Genomic DNA, 25678 nt, shown 5'->3' with positions numbered 1-25678 from the left:
CTGAAAATCTTGATTTATCAGGATTCTAATGATGAATTCCTTTGAGTCATTGAACAATTAGTTAATGTGCAACAGTCAGTTTTATTAACTTTAGAAACTCCATCACATTAAAAAGAAAATTTCAAGACAGGTAGGCCAGAAATTGGATCCACCATATACATGGTTTAAGTGAATAACAGTTAACTGCATGGTGCATAAAACTACAAGAGGTCTATAAAAAGTATACAGTTTTGATCTAGCCTCTAAGTCATATGTAATCACTTAGTTTCTCATTATGCCAGTTCCCCATCTCTAACATGCGGATAGTATTTATGTGTATTACAGGAGTCTTATGAGAATAAATCCAGACATATATGGAAGGTTCTCAGATACTGCAAAGATGATTCATTCTCAATGAAGGACAGGTAGGTGGGTGGGTGGAGGTCCTTGATTATATGTTGTGAATTCAGAAATAATAATATACAGCATCTATAATAATAATTTGCTTTTATATATCATCTTCTGTCCAACAATCTCAAAATTACTTACAAACAATAATGGTTTAAGTCACATGAAGAAGGAAGTACTATTCCCATTTCACAGAGGATGACTCACACAAGGGTAAGACCTGCATTTTCAAAAGTGGGCTCCTGTAATGAGGCAGTACTTCCTACTGGTCAGTTCAACTGCCAGGCTTTTTAAGAGTTGAAAGGTTTTGATTATAGATACAAAGACCTGGAAGATACTGGGAAAGAGAAAGTGGTCTAGGAGTAAAGAGTGTTTGGGAGGAAATCCCATTGCTCTTTCTTTAGGGGCCCAGGGTCAGGAGCCTTGCAGAGATGGCAGGGCAAAGCTCCCCTCTCACCCAACCAGCTGGGGATGAGCTGAGAGAAGGGGACCAACATAAATGCTGCCTCCTCCCTTATAGCAGGGCAGATACCTGCAGACATTGAAGGGAGTAAGGAGGCTCCTGCAGGGCCCTGATGGACAGACACCAGCAGGAGAAGGCTGCCAAACACTCTAAAACTGAGGACTATGTAGGGCCAGCCGGGGATAAGGTAGGTAAGGTCCTACAACCGAACTCCATGAGGAGAGCTAGGGACTTCTGGTAATGAGATGGATAATAATTACTTGAATTACCCAGCTCCAGGAAGAGGACTGGGGCTCCTGCCATAAGAAGACACAGACTGAGAAGTAGCCTTAAAACAATAATTGCTTTAATTACCCAGCTCCAGAAGGAGGGCTGGGGCATCTACCCTAAGGAGAGACATAAAGACTGAGAGTTAGCCCTGAGGGGACAAGAAACAGAGCTTAGAGGGCAGGCTTCAGAGGAACCCTGAAAGACCTTTTTTTATTTAGGACTTTTTGTTAAGGACTCTTTTGTATGACTTTTTCTAATAAAAAAGACCCTACAAGGTTATTATTCAGTTAAGCCTCAAGAATGCCTGAAATGGCATTATTGGCTTCCTGAGAAGAAAAACGGAGGCAGGGCATACCTGCAGCACCCCACAGACTCAGCAGTGGTTGCTACAGGGCAAGCGCAGCTATGACTGTTCCTCAGCCCTAGACTTGGTGCTGACTTTCAGTGGTGTTGAGCCCCAACCAAAGTCAGAAGGGGCTCAGGATCTCAGACAATGATGCCCTACATATTTTTATTTTTTTATTATTTTTTCCAAATTGTGTAGTCAATATTTGAAGACGTTTAAAAATTTGGTTTCAAATAACATATCCAATGGTCTGCCATAAATATAAAGGAAAGGGTAACAACCCTTATGTATGCAGTAACATCAAATCCCTCCTGGCCAGAGGTACAGAATCACTTACCTGTAAGGGGTTAATCAGTTCAATTAACCTAGTTGGCACCTGAGGAAAGAAGATTTTGTTTGTGCTCTTTTTTTTGTTCCCTCTTGGGACAAAGAGAGAGAGAGACAAAGCAGGTAACCCAGCTCCTACTGAAATGATACACCTAAAATTAAAGAAATTGTAAGTAATAACAAGGAAATGCATTAGATTATCTTTTGTTTTAGCTTGTGAATTTTCCCTATGCTAAGAGGGAGGTTTATTCCTGTGTTTTGTAACTTTGAGCCTGGAGGGGAATCCTCTATGTTTTAAATCTTTTTATTACCCTGTAAAATTACCTTCAATTCTGATTTTACAGAGGTGTTTCTTTTACTTTTTTCTTTAGAATAAAGTTCTTCTTTTAAGAACCTGATTGGTTTTTAGTGTCCTAAAACCCCAAGAGTCTGGTCTGTGCTCACTTTGTTAACCTATTGGTTGGCATATTATTTTCAAGCCTCCCCAGGAAAGGGGGTGAAGGGGCTTGGGGGGATATTTTGGGGAAATAGGAACTCCAAGTGGTCCTTTTCCTGAATCTTTGTCTAAATCACTTGGTGGTGGCAGCAATACCGTCCAAGGAAAAGGAAAGGATTTGTGCCTTGGGGAAGTTTTTAACCTAAGCTGGTAGAAATAAGCTTAGGGGGTCTTTCATGTGGGTCCCCATATATGTACCCCCAGAGTTCAGAGTGGGGAGGGAACCCTGACAAGGTCAGATAACAAATTAGGGGTAAATCTGGGGACAGAATTAAGGTCTTTGGACACCCAGGATTGTTCCTGTTCACAAGGCTGACTTTTCCTTTGGGACTGTAGTGACAAGGGAGCCGCAGGTAATCAGTCTGGCCTCAGAATTCTCATCAGAGCAAATCTAAACATGGCTAACAATATATGGCCTGCAATCAGCACAGTACACACTTTGGCAGCAGAGCCAGGTAAGAGCTGTGTTCTCAGATGAGACTTGTATATACTTATTTTGGGTGTTGTTTTGAATGCTGTGCATAGAAAATTGTGCAAAAATAATTTTGTGTTACATGATGCAATCAGAGCTGGGTATGACCTTCAGACTCTTGGGGTGTTTGGATGCAGAGTTAGGGGCTTGGGAACATCTCTAGATTCATCAGATGGGTATACCTGTGGTTTTCCCTTTTAACATTTCCAGCAATAAATAAAACTCACCCAACCATCACTACAAGAAAAATTAATCATAAATCCCCAAATGGACTAATAATTTTGCCAAATGTCACACCAAAAGCATCCTCCTTGGACTTAAAACCCATGTGATCAGTTTTCTCCACAAAGGAACATATGTGCTTATAAACTAATCACTGACAGAGACCTCACACTGACTTTATGAATGTGGTGTTATAATATATATATGCGGATGATATGAGAGAGAGAACTCTGATCTTAATTATTTGACTCACCATAACTTCAGTTTAGAATGCAAATTAAGTATTGGAGCAGTTTTATATTTGAAATACATAAAAGCATTATAAAAATCTGTTTGGCTTCTGTTCTAATGGGCTTTAAGTTGGCATCTTGCACTTTCATTTATTAAATTCTGACACCTTCTACCATTTTAACAACATTATTAGCCTCCTTACATGAAGTAAATGGTCTTCAAAGCTATATAAATTAAGTGTCTGATAATGTGTTCAAATGGGCAACCTAGGAACAAAGACAAGAATCAATGCTAGAGTTCAAAAAATGTCCACTAACAGCCAGCATTTAAAAAATGAATATTTTAATTGTTGATACATTTTTGCAATATTTTCTAAGTGCTGTATATTGTCTTTGTATGAAAACTCTTTTCTGTTAAAAAGATGTGTATACATAGAATTAAAGAATGACTGGATATTAGTCATGACACTTCATTGTATGCTGCCATAGGTATCCCAAAAACCTAATCCCCAAAAGATTTAAACTGTGATAGGTTAGGATTGGAAAGTGAAAGATTCAGTTAAGAAATCAATCCTTTTCAAGTTATGAAGTGGGCAAGTATACAGATATTATTTAGAGATGTTTGAATTGTTTATGAAAAATTACATATGGATCATATGCAGTGAGGGGGACATCTTAAATTATATTCAGATGAATGGACAGATGTAGCCAAAATAAAGCTGCAACTCTATTAGCTTTAAAAAGCCAATGGAAATTAGATGAGATTTAAATCAGCTGTATGCTACCCAGCAGTCACTCTCCATTGCTGGCTTCCAATACTGGACCCACAGAATTATGGTCCTCATAAGCCATCAAAGGGGATGAAATGCAGTTTCACCCAGAGACAATAAGGGATTTGGCTTTTCAGCCAAATTCACTTGCCAACCCCTCACCCCCCAGCATGCACAGAGATTAGAGGAATAGACAAAGAAGGGTGTCTCAAGATGCACAAACCCTCAGAGACCTCTCCCACTGCCTGTTTAACATGCCAAGTTGCCACAACAGTTAGGCTGCCAGCTTGGTTTTGCAATTACCAGCATCTGTGATGGACTACTGGAAATAAACATTTAATATAAACTGTAAGAAAACCAGGCATCCTGGCTGCAAACAGGAAGCTGGAAAAACCCCAATCACATTGGTCAGTTTTGCATTTTGGCAGAAATACCTTTCTAGCCCTAAAAAAGGAGATTGGCAAAAGCCTTCAATATTCCAGTAAACCTGACATCAAACCAAAGCAGCCAAACGCAAACCATACGTTGGAAAGGTGGGTAGCAGCAAACTTAGGCTGCAGACCTCACCTGGATGGGAGACTCCAGGGACAATCAAATGAACCATTAGACCTCAGCTCCTCCCAGCACTATAAATGAGTCAAAAGGTGGGGAGGAAGCCTGTACATACAAAGTCCACTCTTCTCACCATGCTAGAAACCACACCCAAGAAGGGAGTGGGAAGGAGAGAATTGCTGTCTTGCAGTTTCACCAGCTATGGGCAGGAAATGTTGCAGCTGGCGTTGGAGAAGTCGCTGTATGCCTCATCCCCAATTGTCCAGTCCAATTTCCATCCTGGCTAGCAGGGCAGACCTTTTCAATAAACAACATTCTGTTATATAGGGTGTATATTAGGGCTGTCAAGTGATTAAAAAAATTAATCATGATTTAAAAATTTAATCATGATTAATCAAACTGTTAAACAGTAATAGAATACCATTTATTTAAATATTTTTGGAAGTTTGCTACATTTTCAAATATATTGATTTCAATTACAACACAGAATACAAAGTGTACACTGCTCACTTTATATTTATTTTTGATTACAAGTATTTGCACCATAAAAAAACAAAAGAAATAGTATTTTTCGATTCACCTAATACAAGTACTGTAGTGCAATCTCTTTATCATGAAAGTTCACCTTACAAATGTAGAATTATGTACAAAAAACTGCATTCAAAAATAAAACAATGTAAAAATTTAGAGCCTGCAAGTCCACTCAGTCCTAAGTCCAATCGCTCAGACAAACAAGTTTGTTTAAATTTGCAGGAGATAATGTTGCCCGCTTCTTGTTTACAATGTCACCTGAAAGTGAGAACTGGTGTTCTCATGGCACTGTTGTAGCTGGCATCACAAGATATTTATGTGACAGATATGCTAAACATTTGTATGCCCCTTCATGCTTCAACCACCATTCCAGAGGACATGCGTCCATGCTGATGATGGGTTCTGCTTGATAACAATCCAAAGCAGTATGGACCGATGCATGTTCATTTTCATTATCCACCAGCAGAAGGTTGATTTTCTTTTTTGGTGGTTCAGGTTCTGTAGTTTCCGTACCTGAGTGTTGCTCTTTTAAGACTTCTGATGGCATGTTCCACATGTTGTACCTCTCAGATTTTGGTTGGCACTTCAGATTCTTAAACCTTGGGTGGAGTGCTGTAGCTATTTTTAGAAATCTCACATTGGTACCTTTGCGTTTTGTCAGATCTGCAGTGAAAGTGTTCTTAAAACAAACAACATGTGCTGGGTCATCATCTGAGACTGCTATAACATGAAATATATGGCAGAATTTAGGTAGAACAGAGCAGCGGACATACAATTCTCCCCCAAGGAGTTCAGTCACAAATGTAATTAATGCATTATTTTTTTAACTTTCGTCATCAGCATGGAAGAATGTCCTCTGGAATGGTGGCCGAAGCATGAAGGGGATACGAATGTTTAGCATATCTGGCACATAAATACTTTGCAATGCCAGCTGCACAAGTAACATGCAAATGCCTGTTCTCACTTCCTGGTGACATTATAAATAAGAAGAGGGCAGCATTGTCTCCTGTAAATGTAAACAACTTTGTTTGTATTAGTGATTGGCTGAAGAAGAAGTAGGACTGGGTGGACTTGTAGGCTCTGAAGTTTTATATTGTTTTGTTTTTGAGGCCAGTTATGTAACAAAGAAAATCTACATTTGTAAGTTGCACTTTCACAGCAAAGAGATTGCACTACAGTACTTGTATGAGGTGAATTGAAAAATACTATTTTTTTTATCATTTTTGCAGTGCAAATATTTCTAATAAAAATAATATACACTTTGATTTCAATTACATCACAGAATACAATATATATGAAAATGTAGAAAAACAACCAAAATATTTAATAAATTTCAATTGGTATTCTATTGTTTAACAGTGCGATTAGAACTACGATTAATGGGTAAGGGTAAAAGGAGTAAAAAACAAGGGTGATGTCATTGTAGCGATAACATGTAGACCACCTAACCGGGAAGAAGAGGTGGATGAGGCTTCTTTTTAAACAACTAATAAAATCGTCCAAAGCACAGGACATAGTGATGATGGGGGTATTCAACTACCCAGATATCTGCTGGGAAAATAATACTACAGGGCACAGATTATCCAACAAGTTTGTGGAATGCATAGGATATACTTTTTTATTTTAGAAGGTGAAGAAAGCAACTAGGGTAGAAGCTGTTCTAGATTTGATTTTGACAAATAGAGAAGGAACTCGTTGACAATTTGAAAGTGGAAGTCGACTTGGGTGAAAGTGATCATGAAATTACAGAGTTCATGATTCTAAGGAATGGTAGGAGGGAAAACAGCACAATAAAGATAATGGATTTCAGGAAGGCAGACTTTAGCAAAGTCAGGGAGTTGGTAGGTAAGATCACACAGGAAACAAGTCGAAGGGGAAAAACAGTTCACAAGAGTTGGCAGTTTTTCAAAGAGACATTATGTAGGGCACAAGAGCTTACTATCCCACTGCATAAGAAAAGATAGGAAGTATGGCAAGACACTGTCCTGTCTTAACCGGGAGACTTTCAATGGTCTGAAACTCAAAAAAGAATCCTATAAAAAGTGGAAACTGAGTAAAATTATGAAGGATGAATATAAACAAGTAACACAAGTATGTAGGTTCAAAATTAGAAAGGCCAAGGCACAAAATCAGATTGAACTAGCTAAAGACATAGAGGATAACAAGAAAACATTGTGCAAATACACTAGAAGCAAGAGGAAGACCGAGGACAAGGTAGGTCCATTACTCAATGAGGGGGAAAAGACAATAACAGAAAATGTGAAAATGGCAGACGTGCTAAATGACCTTTTTGTTTCAGTTTTCATCAAAAAGTTTAATAAGCAATGGACATCTAACATAATGAATGCTCATGAAAATGTGGTAGGATCAGAGGCTAAAATAGGGAAAGAACAAGTTAAAAATTACTTAGACAAATTAAATGTCTTCAAGTCACCAATGCCTGATAAAATATATCCTAGAATAACCAAGGAGCTGACTGAGGAGATATCTGAGCCATTAACGATTACCTTTGAAAACTCATAGAAGATGGGAAAGACGCCAGAGGACTGGAAAAGAGCAAATATAGTGCCCGTCTATAAAAAGGAGAAGAAGGAAAACCCGGGGAATTACAGACCAGTCAGTTTAACTTCAGTACCCAGAAAGGTAATGGAACAAATAATCAATCAATCAGTTTTCAAACACTTAGTTTGATACTATCTCACATGACCGTCTCATAAACAAACTAGGGAAACACAGCCTATATGGAGATACTATAAGGTGGATGCATAACTGGTTGGAAAACCATTCCAAGAGAGTAGCTATCAGTTATTCACAGCCAAGTTGGAAGGGCATATTGAGTGGGATACCACAGGGTCTGTTCTGGGTCTAATGAAGATATTGAACAGAACCAATGATTTAGATAATGGCATAGAGATTGCACTTAGAAAGCCTGTGGATGATACCAAGCTGGGAGGGGTTGCAAGTGCTTTGGAGAATAGGATTAAAATACAAAGTGATCTGGACAAACTGGAGAAATGGTCTGAAGTAAACAAGATGAAATTCAATCAGGACAAGTGCAAAGTATTCCACTTAGCAATGAACAATCAACTGCACACACAAAAAATGGGAAATGACTGCCTAGGAAAGAATACTGCAGAAAGGGATCTGGGAGTCATAGTGGATCATAAGCTAAATATGAGTGAACAGTGTAACGCTGTTGCAAAAAAACAAAACAAAACAAAAAACCCGGACATCATTCTTGGGTGTATTAGCAGGAGTGTTGTAATCAAGACACAAGAAGTAATTCTGCCACTGTAATCTGTGCTGATAAGGCCTCAGCTGGAGTATTGTCTCCAGTTCTGGAGCCACATTTCAGGAAAGATGTGGACAAATTGGAGAAAGTCCAGAGAAGCGCAACAGAAATGATAAAAGGTCTAGAAAACATGACCTATGAGGAAAGATTGAAAATATTGGGTTTGTTTAGTCCAGAAAAAAGAAGACTGAGGGAGGACATGATAACAGTTTTCAAGTACCCAACATGTTGTTACAAGGAGGAGGAAGGTAAATAGTTCTCATTAACCTCTGAGGCTAGGACAAGAAACAATGGGCTTAAATTGCAGCAATGGAGATTTAGGTTGGACATTAGGAAAAAATTCCTAACTGTCAGGATAATTAAGCACTGGAACAAATTGCCTATGAGGTTGTGGAACCTCTGTCATTGGAGGTTTTTAAGAACAGGTTAGACAAACACCTGTCAAATATCATCTAGTTATTACATAGTCCTGCCTTGAGTGCAGGGGACTGCATTAGGTAACCTATTGAGGTCCCTTCCAGTCCCACCCTTCTATGATCATAATAGTTCTATGATTCTATAGATTCTATAATTCTATAATTCTATGATTATTGTACTGTGACCAGATTGCATACAATGAAATTACCTCCAATAAAATATTGCAGGAGAAATTGTGATCATTTAACCTGTTTCTAATAGTGGGGTAAAATAAGAGCTGGCAAAATAAGACTCATCCGGTAGCCTTTATGTTTGCTAATCCAGAATTCACTGTTGTGGATCTCTAGTCCTTGATAGCGATCTATACAATACATATCAAACCTAACAACAAATTGTAAAAATGTAGGGCTAGATGGGACCTTGAGAGGTCATCTAATCCAGCCCACCTCCCACTGCACTGAGGCAGGACTGAGTATATCTAAATCAGTGGTTTTCAACCAGGGCTACACAGAGGTCTTCCAGAGGGTACATAAACTTATCTAGATATTTGCCTAGTTTTACAACAGGGTACATGAAAAGCACTAGCGAAGTCAGTACAAACTAAAATTTCATACAGACAATGACTTGTTTATACTACTCTTTAGACTATACACTGAAATGTAAGTACAATATTTATATTCAAGTTGATTTATTTCATAATTATATGGTAAAAATGAGAAAGTAAGCAATTTTTCAGTAATAGTGTGCTGGGACACTTTTGTATTTTTATGTCTGATTTTGTAAGCAAGTAGTTTAAGTGAGGTGAAATTTACAGAAGACAAATCAGAATCTTGAAAGCGGTGCAGTAGTCTGGAAAGGTTGAGAGCCATTGATCTAGATGATCCCTCACAGGTATTTGTCTAACCTGTTCTTAAAAACCTCCAGTGATGGCAATTCCACAGTCTCCCTGGGAAACCTATTCCAGAGCTTAACTACCCTTTTAGTTAGAAAGTTTTTTCCTAATATCTAACCTGAATCTGCCTTGCTGCAGATTAAGCCCATTACTTCTTATCCTACATTCAGAGGACATGGAGAACAATCGATCACTGTCCCCTTTATAATATCCCTTAATATACTTCACGGGTTTTTGTTTGTTTGCTTGGTTTTTTTTAAATAATCAGATCCCCCCCCCCCACGCAGTCTTCTTTTCTGAAAACTAAATATGCCCAGTATTTTAACCTTTTCTCATAGGCCAGGTTTTCTAAACCTTTTATCATTTTTCTAGTTGTCCTCTGGACTCTCTCCAGTTGTCACACATCATTCCTAAAAAAGAAAAGGAGTACTTGTGGCACCTTAGAGACTAACAAGCTTATGCTCAAATAAATTTGTTAGTCTCTAAGGTGCCACAAGTTCTCCTTTTCTTTTTGCGAATACAGACTAACATGGCTGTTACTCTGAAACCTATCATTTGTAAAGTGTGGCACTCACAACAAGACACAATACTCCTGCTGAGGTTTTACTCACCAGTGTTGAGTAGAGGGGGAAAACTACCTCCCATGTTTTACATATGACACTCCCGTTAATACAAACCAGAATACTATCCATTTTCTCCACTGCATCATATTGTTGGCTCATATTCAATTTGTGCTCATATTCAATTTGTTCAATTCATATTCAATTCAATTCAATTCAATTCAACTATAACCACCCAGATCCTTTAGAGTAGAACTGCTGATTACTCAGTTATTTCCCATTTTGTATTCGTGCATTTAATTCTTTTCCCTTCCTACATGAAGTACTTTCTGCTTGTTATTATTGAATTTTATCTTGTTGATTTCAGACCATTTCTCCAAGTGACCATGGTCATTTTGAATTCTAATTCTGTCCCCCAAAATGCTTGCAACCCCTCTCAGCTTGGTGTCATCTGCAAATTTTATAAGCATACTTTTCACTCATTTATTGAAGTAATGAATGAAAGTGTTGAATAGTACCAGACACAGGACAGAGCTCTGCAAGGCCCCACTATATATGTCCTCCCAGACTGACAGAGAGCCATTGATAATGACTCTTTGAGTATGGTTTTTCAGCCAGTTATACACTCACTGTATAGTAAGTTCATCTAGACCACATTTCACTAGTTTGCTTATGAGAATGTCATATGGGACTATGTCAAGATTCTTACTAAAATCAAAATATATTAAATCTACTGCTTCCCAAGACACTAGCCCATAAACCTGTCAAAGAAGGGAATTAGGTTTGTTTGGCATGATTTGTTCTTGAAAAATTCATGCTGGCTATTACATATAACCCTATTATCCTCTAGGTGCTTTCAAAGGGATTGTTTAACCATTTGTTCCAGTATCTTTTTAGGTATCGAAGTTAGGTGGAATGGTTTATAATTCCCTGGGTTCCCTTTATTCCCCTTTTAAAAGTACTCCTTTTCTTTTTGCGAATACAGACTAACACGGCTGTTACTCTGAAAACTATCTTTTCTCTTCTCCAGTTCTCTGTGGTCTCATCTGTAATCCATGAGTTCTCAAAGATAATCACTAATGTTTCCGAGATTGTCTTGACTAGTACTCTAGAGTGAATTTCATCTGGCCCTGCCTTCCTGAAAATGTCTAGCTTATCTAAATATTCTTTAACCTATTCTTTCCCTATTTGGGTTTGTCTTTCTTCCCCCTTGTTGCTAATATCATGTTAGGCATCTAGTCACAACTAACCTTTTTAATGAAGACTGACGCATAATAGGCTATTAAACATCTCAGCCCTCTTAATGTCATAGAATCATAGAATAACAGAGTTGGAAGGGACCTCTGGAGGCCATCTAGTCCAACCCCCTGCCCAGAGCAGGACCAATCCCAACTAAATCATCCCAGATAGGGCTTTGTCAAGCCTGACCTTAAAAACTTCTAAGGAAGGGGATTCCTCCACCTCCCTAGGTAATGCATTCCAGTGTTTCACCACCCGCCTAGTGAAAAAGTTTTTCCTAATGTCCAACCTAAATCTCCCCCACTGCAACTTGAGACCATTACTCCTTGTCCTGTCATCTGCTATCACTGAGAATAGTCTAGATCCATCATCTTTGGATCCACCTTTCAGGTAATTAAAAGCAGCTATCAAATCCCCCCTCATTCTTCTCTTCTGCAGGCTAAACAATCCCAGTTCCCTCAGCCTCTCCTCATAAATCATGTGTTCCAGACCCCTAATCATTTTTGTTGCTCTTCGCTGGACTCTCTCCAATTTCTCCACATCCTTCTTGTAGTGTGGGGCCCAAAACTGGACACAGTACTCCAGATGAGGCCTCACCAGTGTCGAATAGAGGGAAACAATCACGTCCCTCGATCTGCTGGCAATGTCCCTTCTTATACAGCCCAAAATGCCATTGGCCTTCTTGGCAACAACGGCACCCTGTTGACTCATATCCAGCTTCTCGTCCACTGTCACCCCTAGGTCCTTCTCTGCAGAACTGCTGCCGAGCCATTCGGTCCCTAGTCTGTAGCGGTGCATTGGATTCTTCCGTCCTAAATGCAGGACTCTGCACTTGTCCTTGTTGGACCTCATTAGATTTCTTTTGGCCCAATCCTCCAATTTGTCTAGGTCCCTCTGTATCCTATCCCTACCCTCCAGCGTATCTACCACTCCTCCCAGTTTAGTGTCATCCGCAAACTTGCTGAGGGTGCAATCCATACCATCCTCCAGATCATTAATGAAGATATTGAACAAAACCGGCCCCAGGACCGACCCTTGGGGCACTCCGCTAGATACCGGCTACCAACTAGACATGGAACCATTGATCACTACCCGTTGAGCCCGACAATCTAGCCAACTTTCTACCCACCTTGTAGTGCATCCATCCAGCCCATACTTCTTTAACTTGCTGACAAGAATACTGTGGGAGAACGTGTCAAAAGCTTTGCTAAAGTCAAGGAATAACACGTCCAGTGCTTTCCCTTCATCCACAGAACGAGTTATCTCATCATAGAAGGCAATTAGATTAGTCAGGCATGACTTTCCCTTGGTGAATTCATGCTGACTGTTCCTGATCACTTTCCTCTCGTCTAAGTGCTTCAGAACTGATTCCTTGAGGACACGCTCCATGATTTTTCCGGGGACTGAAGTGAGGCTGACCGGCCTGTAGTTCCCAGGGTCCTCCTTCTTCCCTTTTTTATGTAATGTCATACATTACTAAGTCTCCTTCCCAGCTAAATAGTGGATTTGCACTTTCTTTCATCTTTCTCCTGCTCCTAATGTGTGTCTAGAACCTCTTCTTATTGCTTTTTATGTCCCTTATTATGGTAACTCATTTTGTGCATTAACCTTTCTGATTTTTGTCCCTAGATGCTATTGTGCTATTCCTTTGTACTCATCCTTAGCAATTTGTCAATGTTTGCACATTTTGCAGGATTCCTTTTGGAATTTTCAAGTAATTAAAGAACTCCTGATAGATGCATGTTGCCTTCTTACTATTCTTCCTATCTTTTCTTCACATCATGACAGGTTGATGTGGTGCCTTAAATATTATATCTTAGAAACTGCCAGTTCTCCTGAACTCCTTATCCCCTTAGATTTTCTTTCCATGGCACCTAACGTATTAAAGTCTGCTTTTTTTCAAGTCCATTGTCCTTCTCTTGCTGTTCTCACTACTTCCTGTCCTTAGAATCTTGAAATCTATCATTTCACATTCACTTCCACCCAAATTGCCTTCCGCCTTCAGATCCATTACCATCTCCTCCCTGTTAGAGAGAATCAAGGCTAAAATGACTATCTCCCTGGTTACTTCCTCCACCTTCTAAAACAAGCAGTTGTCTCTAGCAAGGTCCAAGAACTTACTGGAAACTTGTGTTTTGCTGCAATACTTGTCCAACAGATATCTAGGTAATGAAAGTCCCCTATTACTGTTAGCTCTTGGATATTTGTTATTTGCTTACATGATTGCAGGAAAGTCTCTGAACAAAAATGTCAAGTTTCTCTGCTCTTAAAACAAAATCTCACTTGGAAGCTTCATCAGGAGATCTCTTATAGTGCCAAAGCTGTGTTATTGTACAAGAACAGGCAACCACTGATTCAATGTGTGATTGTGGATGCTAAGGAAATATGTATCTTAGAATATGGGAGGTACGATGAAGTGGAAATTTTCTGTATTATTTTTGTGAATTACATGCATGGCAGTGATTTACTTGACTAGGGATTGCTACCCAAAGGGAGCATAAGAGTTAAATCTGTTATTGGAGGCACAGCAGGAGAGCGTGTGTCCTGTAACTGTCTGGGATGGAGTGAATGGGTTGTTAGCACACTGGCTAAAAGGGACACATATCCGTGGAGAATCCTGAAATACAATGGGAGCCTCAAGGACTGAATAATTAACACCTACCAACTGGAACCTCTGGCAGGCAGAACAGGAGCACAATGGACCAAAAGATGTCAGGTGGTTGTGTTAAGTACTGGCCTCTGGATAGACACATAGTCCCGCTCTTGTGGGACTGAAAGAGATGGTGGAGAGAGCCACAAATAGATTCCACTGCAGCTTGGCTGGCATGGACTATGCCTTAACCTTTATTTATCTATGCTAACCTAAGGATTTCCTGATGCTATGTTCCAGATGACTAATAAAGCCTACTATTTTGAAAAGGCTGCCTGGTGTCACTGCAAATACTTGCTGCGGTGCATTGGTCCCTGAAGAGTGTAAAGTCTCTGACCAGGAGTCTATCTCAATTGGACTCTCAGTACAGAGCTCACAATGTGAAACAGGAGTTCTGGTGCCCATAAGCTTAGTCTCAGAGGCACTGAGGCATAATTCTGTATTCAGGGTAGGGTTTGAATAGTGGGGGAACATTACTGAACATTGAGGGATTGGGGAAACATTGAACAATGAGGATAAAATGAAATGTTGAATAGCTGCTCATTTGCAGAGCACCATCCATTCTGTGCACTGAATGAGGCAGAGGGTTCTGTAGAAAAATGTGTGGTTATGTAATTAAAGACTGAAACATAATGCATGTAATAGTAATACTAATAACTCCTAGCTCTTACAAAGAGTTTTCATCAGTAGATCTCAAATGCTTGACAAAGAAGGTTAGTATCATCCCCATTTTACAAATAAGGGAACTGAGGCACACAGAGGAGACAGTACCTTGTCCAAGGTCACTCAGGAGGGTCAGTGTCAAACACAGGAAACCAGAACTCAGGTCTCTTGAGTCTCAGTCCAGTGTTATGTCTGGTAAGCCGCACTACCTGTTGTGCATAAGAGGCTGAATTAAGGTTGAATAGGCATTATGGCATTTCCTAATTTTTGAGTGCTTGACTTTGAAACCTTAATTTTTGATGTAATTTTTTGTATGTATGAGATTAGATGATCCAAAATCAACACTATAGCACAATTTAAAGCAATATGCATATGAGATATTATAGAAATCAACTTTAAACTGCAAAGACATTTGTCTCCAACATGAAAACATATGCATTAAGGAAACATGGGTTACATTTTTTAGGGTACATTAAAAAAATTATTTATCCCTCAAGACCACAACTTTTTTGGGGGAATTATTTTCAGAGGCAATTTGAACTTGAAGAATTTGTGTGGTTTTCAATAAAGTTTAATTTCTAATGTAATTTCTCATTGAATTTCTGAGTTTTTAGGAAGCTGGCCATTATATACAAAGCCAATACACTGGAGAGACTTAGATGCCCAAACATCTTTGATGATCTGGCCCTAACTCCCAAATAATAAATACTTTTGAGGATCTGGGTCTTAGCCAATACAATATACTCCATTTGCATTTATCTTCTTTGATCTGTATCACAGTGATTTTATTACCTGTAGTCAATAGCTATAACTGAAACCCATGCATTACAAAAGTAAGTGGAACAAGTAAATTAAATTTTGGGACTCTTTGTAGTATAGTTACTCATGTGCAACTTCCATGAACTTGACTGGGAGCTGCACATGCATATATGTGAGTAAAATATACCATTGTTGTGACTTGCCCAAAACACTGTATAAATACGTGCAAAAAGAATGGCAGTCTAATTAGTATACAGTTCAAGTTTCAAATTTTATTTGCTCCTTCAGCCTTCTCTGGCTCAGTTTTTGATCTTCCTCTAATCTCTGTGCTCTCACTCAGAAGTGGCTGAACTCCAGCTATTTCTAAAAATAAAAAAATATAAAAAAAATAACTTTCAGCTGACAATATTCAAGATTTCTTGTATGCCTAGAACAAAGAGTACTACTGCACTGGGGACTACTTAAAGGTCAATTTTATAGTATCAGATAATGTTAGAACAAAGCAAATAAACAGGATGTTCTTGGATGAAATGACTCAGAACATTTTAAAGCATACCGTATTAAACAAATCATACCAGTCTTCAGCACATCATTATCTAAGCTGCTCATGACCTTCATCAAAAAGTGGATGAGTTAATTGCCTAACCTGTATTCTCCCACAAAGAAAAATTACAGGTCATACCTACACTCATCTCCTAAAGCATTTCATCCATTGTGCTAAATTCTACTTTTGTTCATAGCTGTTCAGCAATTCTTTAGGCAACAGTGCTCTGCTAGCTTTAATGTGAGTGCAATTTAACCTAATATGTGCCCTGGAATAACAAGCATAGGCCCTAATCCTGCGAACACTAACATGTGCTTAAGTTTACACAGTGCAAATAGTTCCATTCGCATCAATGGGACTACTCAGGAAACATAAAGTTAAGCACTTCCATTAATCTTAGCAAAATTGAAAGCTTAAACTCTGTGTAAATTAAATGGGACAGACACAAACATTTACAATCCATTTATTAGCCCTTTATTAGAATGAAGAGTGCTAAAACCTAGGAAATAGAGCTGTAGAGAGCTGCAGAAATATTTCCTCAATTTTTTTGCAGTTATGTTTTAACCATATTTATGCCCCTGAAATACTGTGAAAATATTATTTTTTATGTGAGAACTTATGCAAAATATCACTATTTCTTGGTTTTGCTGTGTTTTTTTTCGAATGACCCCAATTTTTGCTTGAAAATTTAATGAAAAATGTTGAATTTTCAACAAAATACAAAATGTTCACACTTCAAATATTTCCGATTTCATTGTGAATGCTTTGACCACCTCTGAAAATGTAACATTTTTCATCACCTTTGTTGTCAAGAATAGGTTTTCTATGGGTCTGTACTGTCTGTCATAATCAGTCTATGCATTATATAAAATAAGCTTGAGCTCTGATCCTTCAAAAACGTATACATATGGTTAATTTTATACACTGTAGTCCCACATGAAAACACAATATGAACAGTTAAGCTTGTGTGTAAGCCTTTACAAAATAGGAGCCTAAGACCCAGATCCTGCAAACACTTCTGCATTTTAATTTAGCTTTAATGGAACTTCTCAAGTTCTTAAAGTTAAGCATGTCTCTAAAGTCTTTCATAGACTGAGAGTTTGGTATTCACAAAAATTTGGAAGCAACATTAAGTCTATGCTCTAAAACCAAAACTCTCCCTAGGAAATTACACTGGATTTCCCTTTGATGTGCTCTGATAATATCAAAACTTAACATCTGAAGTATAGCTTATGAAAATGGATCAATACAAAGGCTGTGTTGTCTAGTGACTAGTGCAAGCAACAAACATCCCGGTTGTAAAATTAGGCAGAATAATGGATCCAGTACTCCCTCCAACTGATTTAGGGAAATATGGATTCTGATCAAATTCCAGATTCAAACTTGATGACTTTAGCTAATCTCTGCTTAAAACAGAATGTTTAAGAAAACCAAATACTTCACCTGAGAGGCAAGGCATGTAAATTACAAAACCAAATTCCACCTGTAAAGCAAATGTGGAAACTTTCACTTACCTGGGTATTGTCAATATCATAGAATCACGGAATATTAGGGTTGGAAGAGACCTCAGGAGGTCATCTAGTCCAACCCCCTGCTCAAAGCAGGACCAATACCAACTAAATCATCCCAGCTATGGCTTTGTCAAGTCAGGCCTTAAAAACCTCTAAGGATAGAGATTACACCACCTCTCTAGGTAACCCATTCCAGTGCTTCACCACCCTCCCAAAGAAATAGTGTTTCCTAATAGCCAACCTAGACATCCCCCATGGCAACTTGAAATCATTGCTTCTTGTTCTGTCATCTGCCACCACTGAGAACAGCCAAGCTCCATCCGCTTTGGAGTCCCTCTTCAGGTAGTTGAAGGCTGCTATCAAATCCCACGCCCCCGCTTCTCTTCTGCAGACTAAATAACCCCAGTTCCCTCAGCCTCTCCTCATAAGTCATGTGCCCCAGCCCCCTAATAATTTTTTTTGCCCTCCCCTGGACTCTTCCCAATTTGTCCACATCCCTTCTGTACTGGGGGGACCAAAACTGGTTGCAATACTCCAGGTGTGGCCTCACCAGTGTCGAATAGAGGGGAATAATCACTTCCCTCATTCTACTAATACAGCCCAATATGCCGTTGGCCTTCTTGGCAACAAGGGCATGCTGCTGACTCATATCCAGCTCCTCGATATCCAATAGTCTCTTTGGTTCTTGATACATTGAGCATATAGCGGTGAGAGTGGACACAAGATAGATATACGTTTTCAGTGTCAGATGGGTAAAAAAAGGCCAATGCCATTTTGAGCTTCAGATGCAAAGGCATATGTTATGAAGAAAAGAAGCAATAGCCTCTCTTTACATAGTTGTGGTTAAAGTAGACCTTGGATAATGATGGCATCACTGCCTAAAATATCTATAAGACCATGGACCACAATCAGATATCCACCCCAAACACACCACCAAGCTCATCCATTCCATCCTCACTCATAATTTCACATTCAATAAACCCTTTGCCCAAACCATGGGAACAGTCATGGCTACTAGGATGGCTCCCCAATATGCCACCCTCTTCATGGTCCACTTCAACAGAGTATTTCTAGAAAAATGCACCATGAAACCAATGTTATACCTGAGATACTTCAATGATATTCTCATCCTCTGGACAGATGACCTACACTCCCTCATAGATTTCCACCACAAATTCAGCAACCACTACCCACCAAACATCCTCTAGAATACTCTCACACTAACATCAACTTCCTGGTCACCATTATCAGCTTCAAAGACTGGAAACCTACAGACAACTATATACAAGAAACCCACTGATCACCACACTTACCTTCACATGTCTATAACCAGTCTGAATACACCAATAAATCTACCCAAGTGCCCAGATGCAGATACCACACAATATGCTCTGAAGAGAACGTTTGGGATACATCCTTTGACACTCTTAACACCACCTTCACCAAACAAGGACATTCTGCCAGAGAAGTAGATTGCATCATGGAATGGACCACACAAATATCACAAAAGAACCTTCTTCAATACAGAAAAAAAAACCCTCTTAACACACACCCCGAGTTGTCACCTACTACTCCACAGTAGAATCCATAAGGTGGATCAATAAACAGTTACAATCCATACTCAGTGGGGACCACGTCCTGAAATAAACCTTTCCTAAACCCCCTCATCTGGCCTCCAAAACCCTCCCCCACCACCCTCACCAAGTTCATCATCAGTAGCAAGCTTCCCATAGACCAGGACACACCTATTCAAAGTGGCACCAGACCCTGCCAATACAACATATGCAAAACCTGTGGACACATCTCCCAGACAGAAAACACCGTTCAGGATCCTTGGTTCCTACATATGCAAATGAAGTACCTCATCCAGTGCACTGAAAGCTCCAATAACAGCTATATGGGTGAAAGAAGACAATCATTACGGTCTTGAATGAACACACACAGAGAAATGTTAAAAGACAAAAACACCCTATCACTTGTGGGGCAGCTCTTTTCACAAAACAGTCACTCCATATTTCTTCTCAGTTCTCATCCTCAAAGGAAACCCGCACAACACCTTCAAAAGATGAGCCTGGGAGATTAAATTCATAATTTTGCTTGATACTAAAAAATCATGGACTTAATAAAGGCAATGGATTTATGATTTATTTTACAACAATCTGAAACCATCTAACTCTCCTTTGTCCTACAACTGCAGAGGTGTTAACTTCCCACTTCATTTGAAATAGTCTCTTGCAACATGTTAACTCCTTATGCTAAACAATCTGCTCCATGTTGTATATAGCTGTGACACTGAGTGCCTTTCCCAGACTAGAAGCAGAGCTCAAAAGCCTGTCTCTTCCACTGATAGAAGTTGGTCCAATAAACGATATTACCTCATCCATGTCATCTTTCTGGGATAATCTGGGAAATTCAGTGTATTGCAGTGATATTAGGCAGGGAAGAACAACAAAACGGAATAGCAGAGTGTATTGAATAAATTATGAGAAAAATAAATGTCCTGCAACTATGTATGCCTTTATTTAACTTTTTAGCATGTGGGTAGTCCTAGTGAATGCAAAGGGGCTAATCATGTGCATATATGTGTTTATCGTATCCAGCCCTACAAGGGCTCTGTCTGTTTATCTTGGCTAAAAGTGACACAGCAGGGTCATAATAACAATCTACAAATATTTGAAGCATGTAACATCGAGGAGAAAGAGGAAATATTTTTTGTGATATGCGGGGGGGGCTAAGGGAATGAAACTAAACCAGAGAAATTTTAGTCCGGATACCACTAAAAGCTTCTTCAAAGTGAGAGCTGTTACATTGTGCAATAGTCTTCCTAGGAAGTGGTTAAAGCCCAATCTCTTTTAAGATTAGAATGGTCACAAAGAAGAAAGAAAACTGTCCTGAACAATCCTGCATTGGCAGGGAGCTGGACTGGATGATAACTGCTATAAATAGCTGTCATTGTGGAAGCAGCTTCTATAACCGCATGTCCCACTGACGAGAGCCACCAGCAGTATAAAGTAATCACACAGAAGAAAATTCGTATTCCAATAGCCCACCAGCCAGTGCTTCTTTCCCCAAATATTCTGCCCTGTGTGTGCAGCAGCAACTGGCAATTTTATTAGAAGCTTCTATGAACAGATGCTCATCTTCAACTCACTTCCAGCAAGTCCCTCCCTGCACCAGCTTGAGCTTTTAGTAGCACATTCTGGGGCATAATTGTACATAATTCCACCCACATCACAGAGCAGGAAAGGGAAGAAACAAAAGCACAAAGATGCAGTTAAATATGTCAGGAAACTGTTTATTTCTGCATCGCCTGATTCACCCCCAAACAGTAATATATTAGATCTGTTCTGCAAAATATTGTTAGCCCTGAATTAAAGGGTTAATTATCTGAGTCTACAGCACATGGATTAATTTAAATATTAGATACCTATTATGATGCTGTTAGCTACAACTGTCTGGAAACAGACAAAAGATGATGGATTGTTGCAACTAATACAGTGCACCTGCATTTTAAATGTGCACCTACCAAATTAAATGTACAAATGTAATAAGAAAAGCCAAAAAGGAGTTTGAAGAACAGCTAGCCAAAAACTCAAAAGGTAATAACAAAATATTTTTAAGTACATCAGAAGCAGGAAGCTTGCTAAACAACCATTGGGTCCCCTGGACGATCGAGATACAAAAGGAGCACTTAAGGACGATAAAGTCATCGCAGAGAAACTAAATGAATTCTTTGCTTCAGTCTTTACGGCTCAGGATGTTAGGGAGATTCCCAAACCTGAGATGTCTTTTGTAGGTGACAAACCTGAGGAATTGTCACAGATTGAAGTGTCACTACAGGAGGTTTTGGAATTAATGGAGAAACTGAACAGTATCAAGTCACCGGGACCAGATGGCATTCACCCAAGAGTTCTGAAAGAACTCAAATGTGAAATTGCGGAACTATTAACTATGGTTTGTAACCTGCTCTGCCCAGTAGGCTAGATGACCTATGTCCCAGTTCCTAAGCATGTGACAATATTGGGGTCAGGAAGTAGTAAGCTACTGTACCCAATGACAGGAAGATAGCTAATGTAACACCAATATTTAAGAAGGGCTCTAGAGGTGATCCTGGCAATTACAGACCGGAAAGTCTAACGTCAGTACTGGGCAAATTAGTTGAAACAATAGCCAAGAATAAAATTGTCAGACACATAGAAGAACATAAATTGTTGGGAAAAAGTCAACATGGTTTCTGTAAAGGGAGATCATGTCTTACTAATCTATTAGAGTTTTTTGAAGGGGTCGACAAACATGTGGACAAGGGGGATCCAGTGTACTTAGATTTCCAGAAAGCCTTTGACAAGATCCCTCACCAAAGGCTCTTACATAAATTAAGTTGCCATGGGCTAAGAGGGAAGATCCTTTCATGGATTGAGAACTGGTTGAAAGGCAGGGAACAAAGGGTAGGAATAAATGGTAAATTTTCAGAATGGAGAGGGGTAACTAGTGATGTTCCCCAAGGGTCAATCCTAGAACCAATCCTATTCAACTTATTCATAAATGAGCTGGAGAAAGGGATAAACAGTGAGGTGGCAAAGTTTGTAGACGATACTAAACTGCTCAACATAGTCAAGACCAAAGCAGACTGTGAAGAACTTCCAAAAGATCTCACAAAACTAAGTGATTGGGTAACAAAATGGCAAATGAAATTTAATGTGCATAATTGTAAATTAATGCACATTGGAAAAATAACCGCAACTATACATACAATATGATGGGGGCTAATTTAGCTACAACTAATCAGGAGAAAGATCTTGGAGTCATTGTGGATAGTTCTCTGAAGACTTCCACACAGTGTGCAGCAGCAGTCAAAAAAGCAAACGGGATGTTAGGAATCATTAAAAAAGGGATAGAGAATAAGACAGAGAATATTTTATTGCCCTTATATAAATCCATTGTACGCCCATATCTTGAATACTGTGTACAAATGTGTTCCCTCATATCAAAAATGATATACTGGCATTAGAAAATGTTCAGAAAATTGCAACTAAAATGATTCGAGGTTTGGAATGGGTTCCATATGAGGAGAGAGTAAAGAGGCTAGGACTTTTCAGCTTGGAAAAGAGGAGACTAAGGGAGGATATGATAGAGGTATATAAAATCATGAGTGGTGTGGAGAAAGTGAATAAGGAAAAGTTATTTACTTGTTCCCATAATATAAGAACTAGGGGCCACCAAATGAAATTAACGGGTAGCAGGTTTAAAACAAATAAAGGAAGTTCTTCACTCAGCGCACAGTCAACCTGTGGAACTCCTTGCCTGAGGTGGTTGTGAAAGTTAGGACTATAACAGGGTTTAAAAGAGAACTGGATAAATTCATGGAGGTTAAGTCCATTTATGGCTATTAGCCAGGATGGGCAAGGAATGGTGTCCCTAGCCTCTGTTTGTCAGAAGGTGGAGATGGATGGCAGGAGAGAAATCACTTGATCATTACCTGTTAGTTTCACTCCCTCTGGGTCATCTAGCATTCGGTCACTATCGGTAAACAGGATACTGGGCTGGATGGATCTTTGGTCTGACCCAGTACGGCCATTCTTATGTTCTTATTTAATTAGAGTCTGATCCTGAAATGTGTTCTGTACACTACTTCCATTTATTTCAGTTGGAGTTATGCAAGTGGAGGGCTAAATGTCAGTTATATGAAAGATATCTGCCAGACTTCTTCCCGGAATATTACTAGCCTTATCGCTTACAAAGTTCTTTGAGATCCTTTTATGAAAGGCAACTCATATAAAGTTTTAACAGTTGTCAGGAAAACTCCCATGAATTACAATAAATTAATCAATTAGAGTGAATTCAGATTAGTTATTTAACAGCAATTTTAAACATTGTGAAATATTATCAATGGTCCCCACAATGGACTCTGCATTCAAATCTCCATTTAAAATATAAGTTGGGTGTGCTCATTAAAACCACTATCAATTGCTTTACAGTCAGAACTACTGCATTTCTACAGATGAATTCTTTTAAAAATACACACACACACAAATCCTGTCCAAAATGCCAGTTTTAATGACCCACACTTTAAAATCAATGCTCCATTCATATTCAATCAAAACTGTTCCTGTAATACATAGAATTTCTGATAAGCAAGACCCATAAGTTGTCGAAGGACAACCAAAAAGTATATTTCTTTCATTCACTTCATCTGTCAGAAGCATAAAGATAATTTCTGACCAGAATCCTATAGAAGATTGTGCAAAATTATTCCGAAGGGCCTAGATTGAACTGTTATTAAATGTGGGCAGCTACTTCAGAGATAGAAGCACTAGCTCTGAAATGTGAATTCTTAAATGTACCTTAACAAATCATATTTCTGACTAGTGATACACCAAAGTTTTGATTTCACTATTTAGAAACTCAAAGATTAAAAAAAGCAGCAAACATAGGAAGGTCTGAGGACGGAGACTGCAAGATTATGAAACAGTGCAATGACAATTACCCTAAACAGTATTTGTAAACTGTGTGAAATCTGGACTCTGGTACGTAAACTCAGTAAGAACTCTTGAGGGTAGAGTATAGGGGACATAAGAGTTTCATGCATTCATGAATATTTTTAGAAATTCTGACCTGAAGATTCCATTTTATTCAAGTTTCAGAGTAACAGCCGCGTTAGCCTGTATTCGCAAAAAGAAAAGGAGTACTTGTGGCACCTTAGAGACTAACCAATTTATTTGAGCATAAGCTTTCGTGAGCTACAGCTCACTTCATTGGATGCATAGTGTGGAAAGTATAGAAGGGGTGGAGGGATAGAAAACCTTTTGTAGTGGTAAACACCCATTTTTTCATGCTTTGTGTGTATAAAAAGATCTTCTATACTTTCCACAGTATGCATCCGATGAAGTGAGCTGTAGCTCACGAAAGCTTATGATCAAATAAATTGGTTAGTCTCTAAGGTGCCACAAGTACTCCTTTTCATTTTATTCAAATGAAGGAAGAGCCTAGTACACATATGGGTAATACAGTATATATTGGTTGTAACATACAGAAGTAACCCAGGATTAGTGAATACTAAGGAGCTGTTGGATAGGAAAAAGTGTGTTTTCTTGAAATGGGCAAAGTAGTTAAATATACCCCCCTGTGACAGATTTCTATTACCAATCTGCCGCTGCGTCAGGTGATCAGGCTGACGCAGGATCGTTGGCGGGGGAGATGACGAAACACACCAAGTGCCTAAATTTTAAAGCTTTAATGATTAAAATAATAAAATAACAGCAGAGAGTGATGGGTGCTCCCCACATCACTCAGAGGAAGGAAGAAAGCGTTTGTGCCCCAAGCCCTAACGCACTTTCATACTCACACATGCACTACCCGAGACTGGCCAGGCCTGGGTGTAACGTAAGAAGAAGAAAAAAAAGGGTGGGGGGGTGGTTGGGAGTTCTTGTCCTGGGCCCAGGTCATCCAAGGTCCGCTGCAAATCTCTGAATTGCTCCAGCTCTCAGGAGGGTTTTAAGTCCTGGGCTCCTTTGGGGATGTTCCATTCTGCGACCTCTGTTCCTGGTGCTCTTTGTGCCAGTCCAAACTGGCTTTCTGTGGTCTCTTTCCCTTTCCCAAAACACCTAGGCTTCAGGGACGCCTGGCTCGTCTCCCCCTCTTGTTGTCTCGTCTGTGTTTTCAGACTCTGCAGCTCTGGGCTTTGTTTTCTTCTTCACTGGCCTTGCTGTCTTGCAGGTGTGGGTCTGTGCAGTTGGATTTTCTTTCTCACAGATGCTCGGGCAACTTTCAAGCCCCCGTCTTTCCCAAACATCAGCTGTGAGCTGCGACCTTGTGCTGGCTGGGGCCAGCATCTTATCTTCTAATTGAGCTAGCTGAAATGTTGAATTAACTTGTTCTCTGTTCTCTTCTTCTCCCCCCCCCCCCTTCTCGGCCTCTTGTACCCTGTAAAGGAAACTTCCACTCCCCACTCACACACCTTTGACCCTCCCCAAAATGCTTTGCGATGCTTGCAACAGCATTAGCAATATACAGTGCTGATCTGCCTTCCCAGGGGACTCCCTGAGGGGAGGGGGCCATTGGGTTGTGACACCCCCACCCCACCCTCAG

General features: G+C 39.5%; 1 long non-coding RNA gene across 1 annotated transcript in view; it reads right to left on the bottom strand.

Moving 5' to 3' along the window:
- Positions 1-1849: 1849 nt before the first annotated feature.
- LOC142071571 (uncharacterized) overlaps positions 1850-25678 on the bottom strand; it is a 41401-nt gene continuing 17572 nt past the window's right edge. Inside the window, exons 2-3 of the long non-coding RNA XR_012667681.1 lie at positions 14888-14988; positions 1850-4832 (exon numbers count right to left, since the gene is read on the bottom strand). This is a non-coding gene — a long non-coding RNA (uncharacterized LOC142071571). The remainder of the gene's footprint in view (positions 4833-14887; positions 14989-25678) is intronic.

This window comes from Caretta caretta, chromosome 3 (assembly GCF_965140235.1).
Source record: "Caretta caretta isolate rCarCar2 chromosome 3, rCarCar1.hap1, whole genome shotgun sequence".
NCBI lineage: Eukaryota > Metazoa > Chordata > Testudines > Cheloniidae > Caretta > Caretta caretta.
The sequence above is the reverse complement of the archived record's forward strand: the minus strand, read 5'-3'. Positions and strand labels throughout refer to the sequence as shown.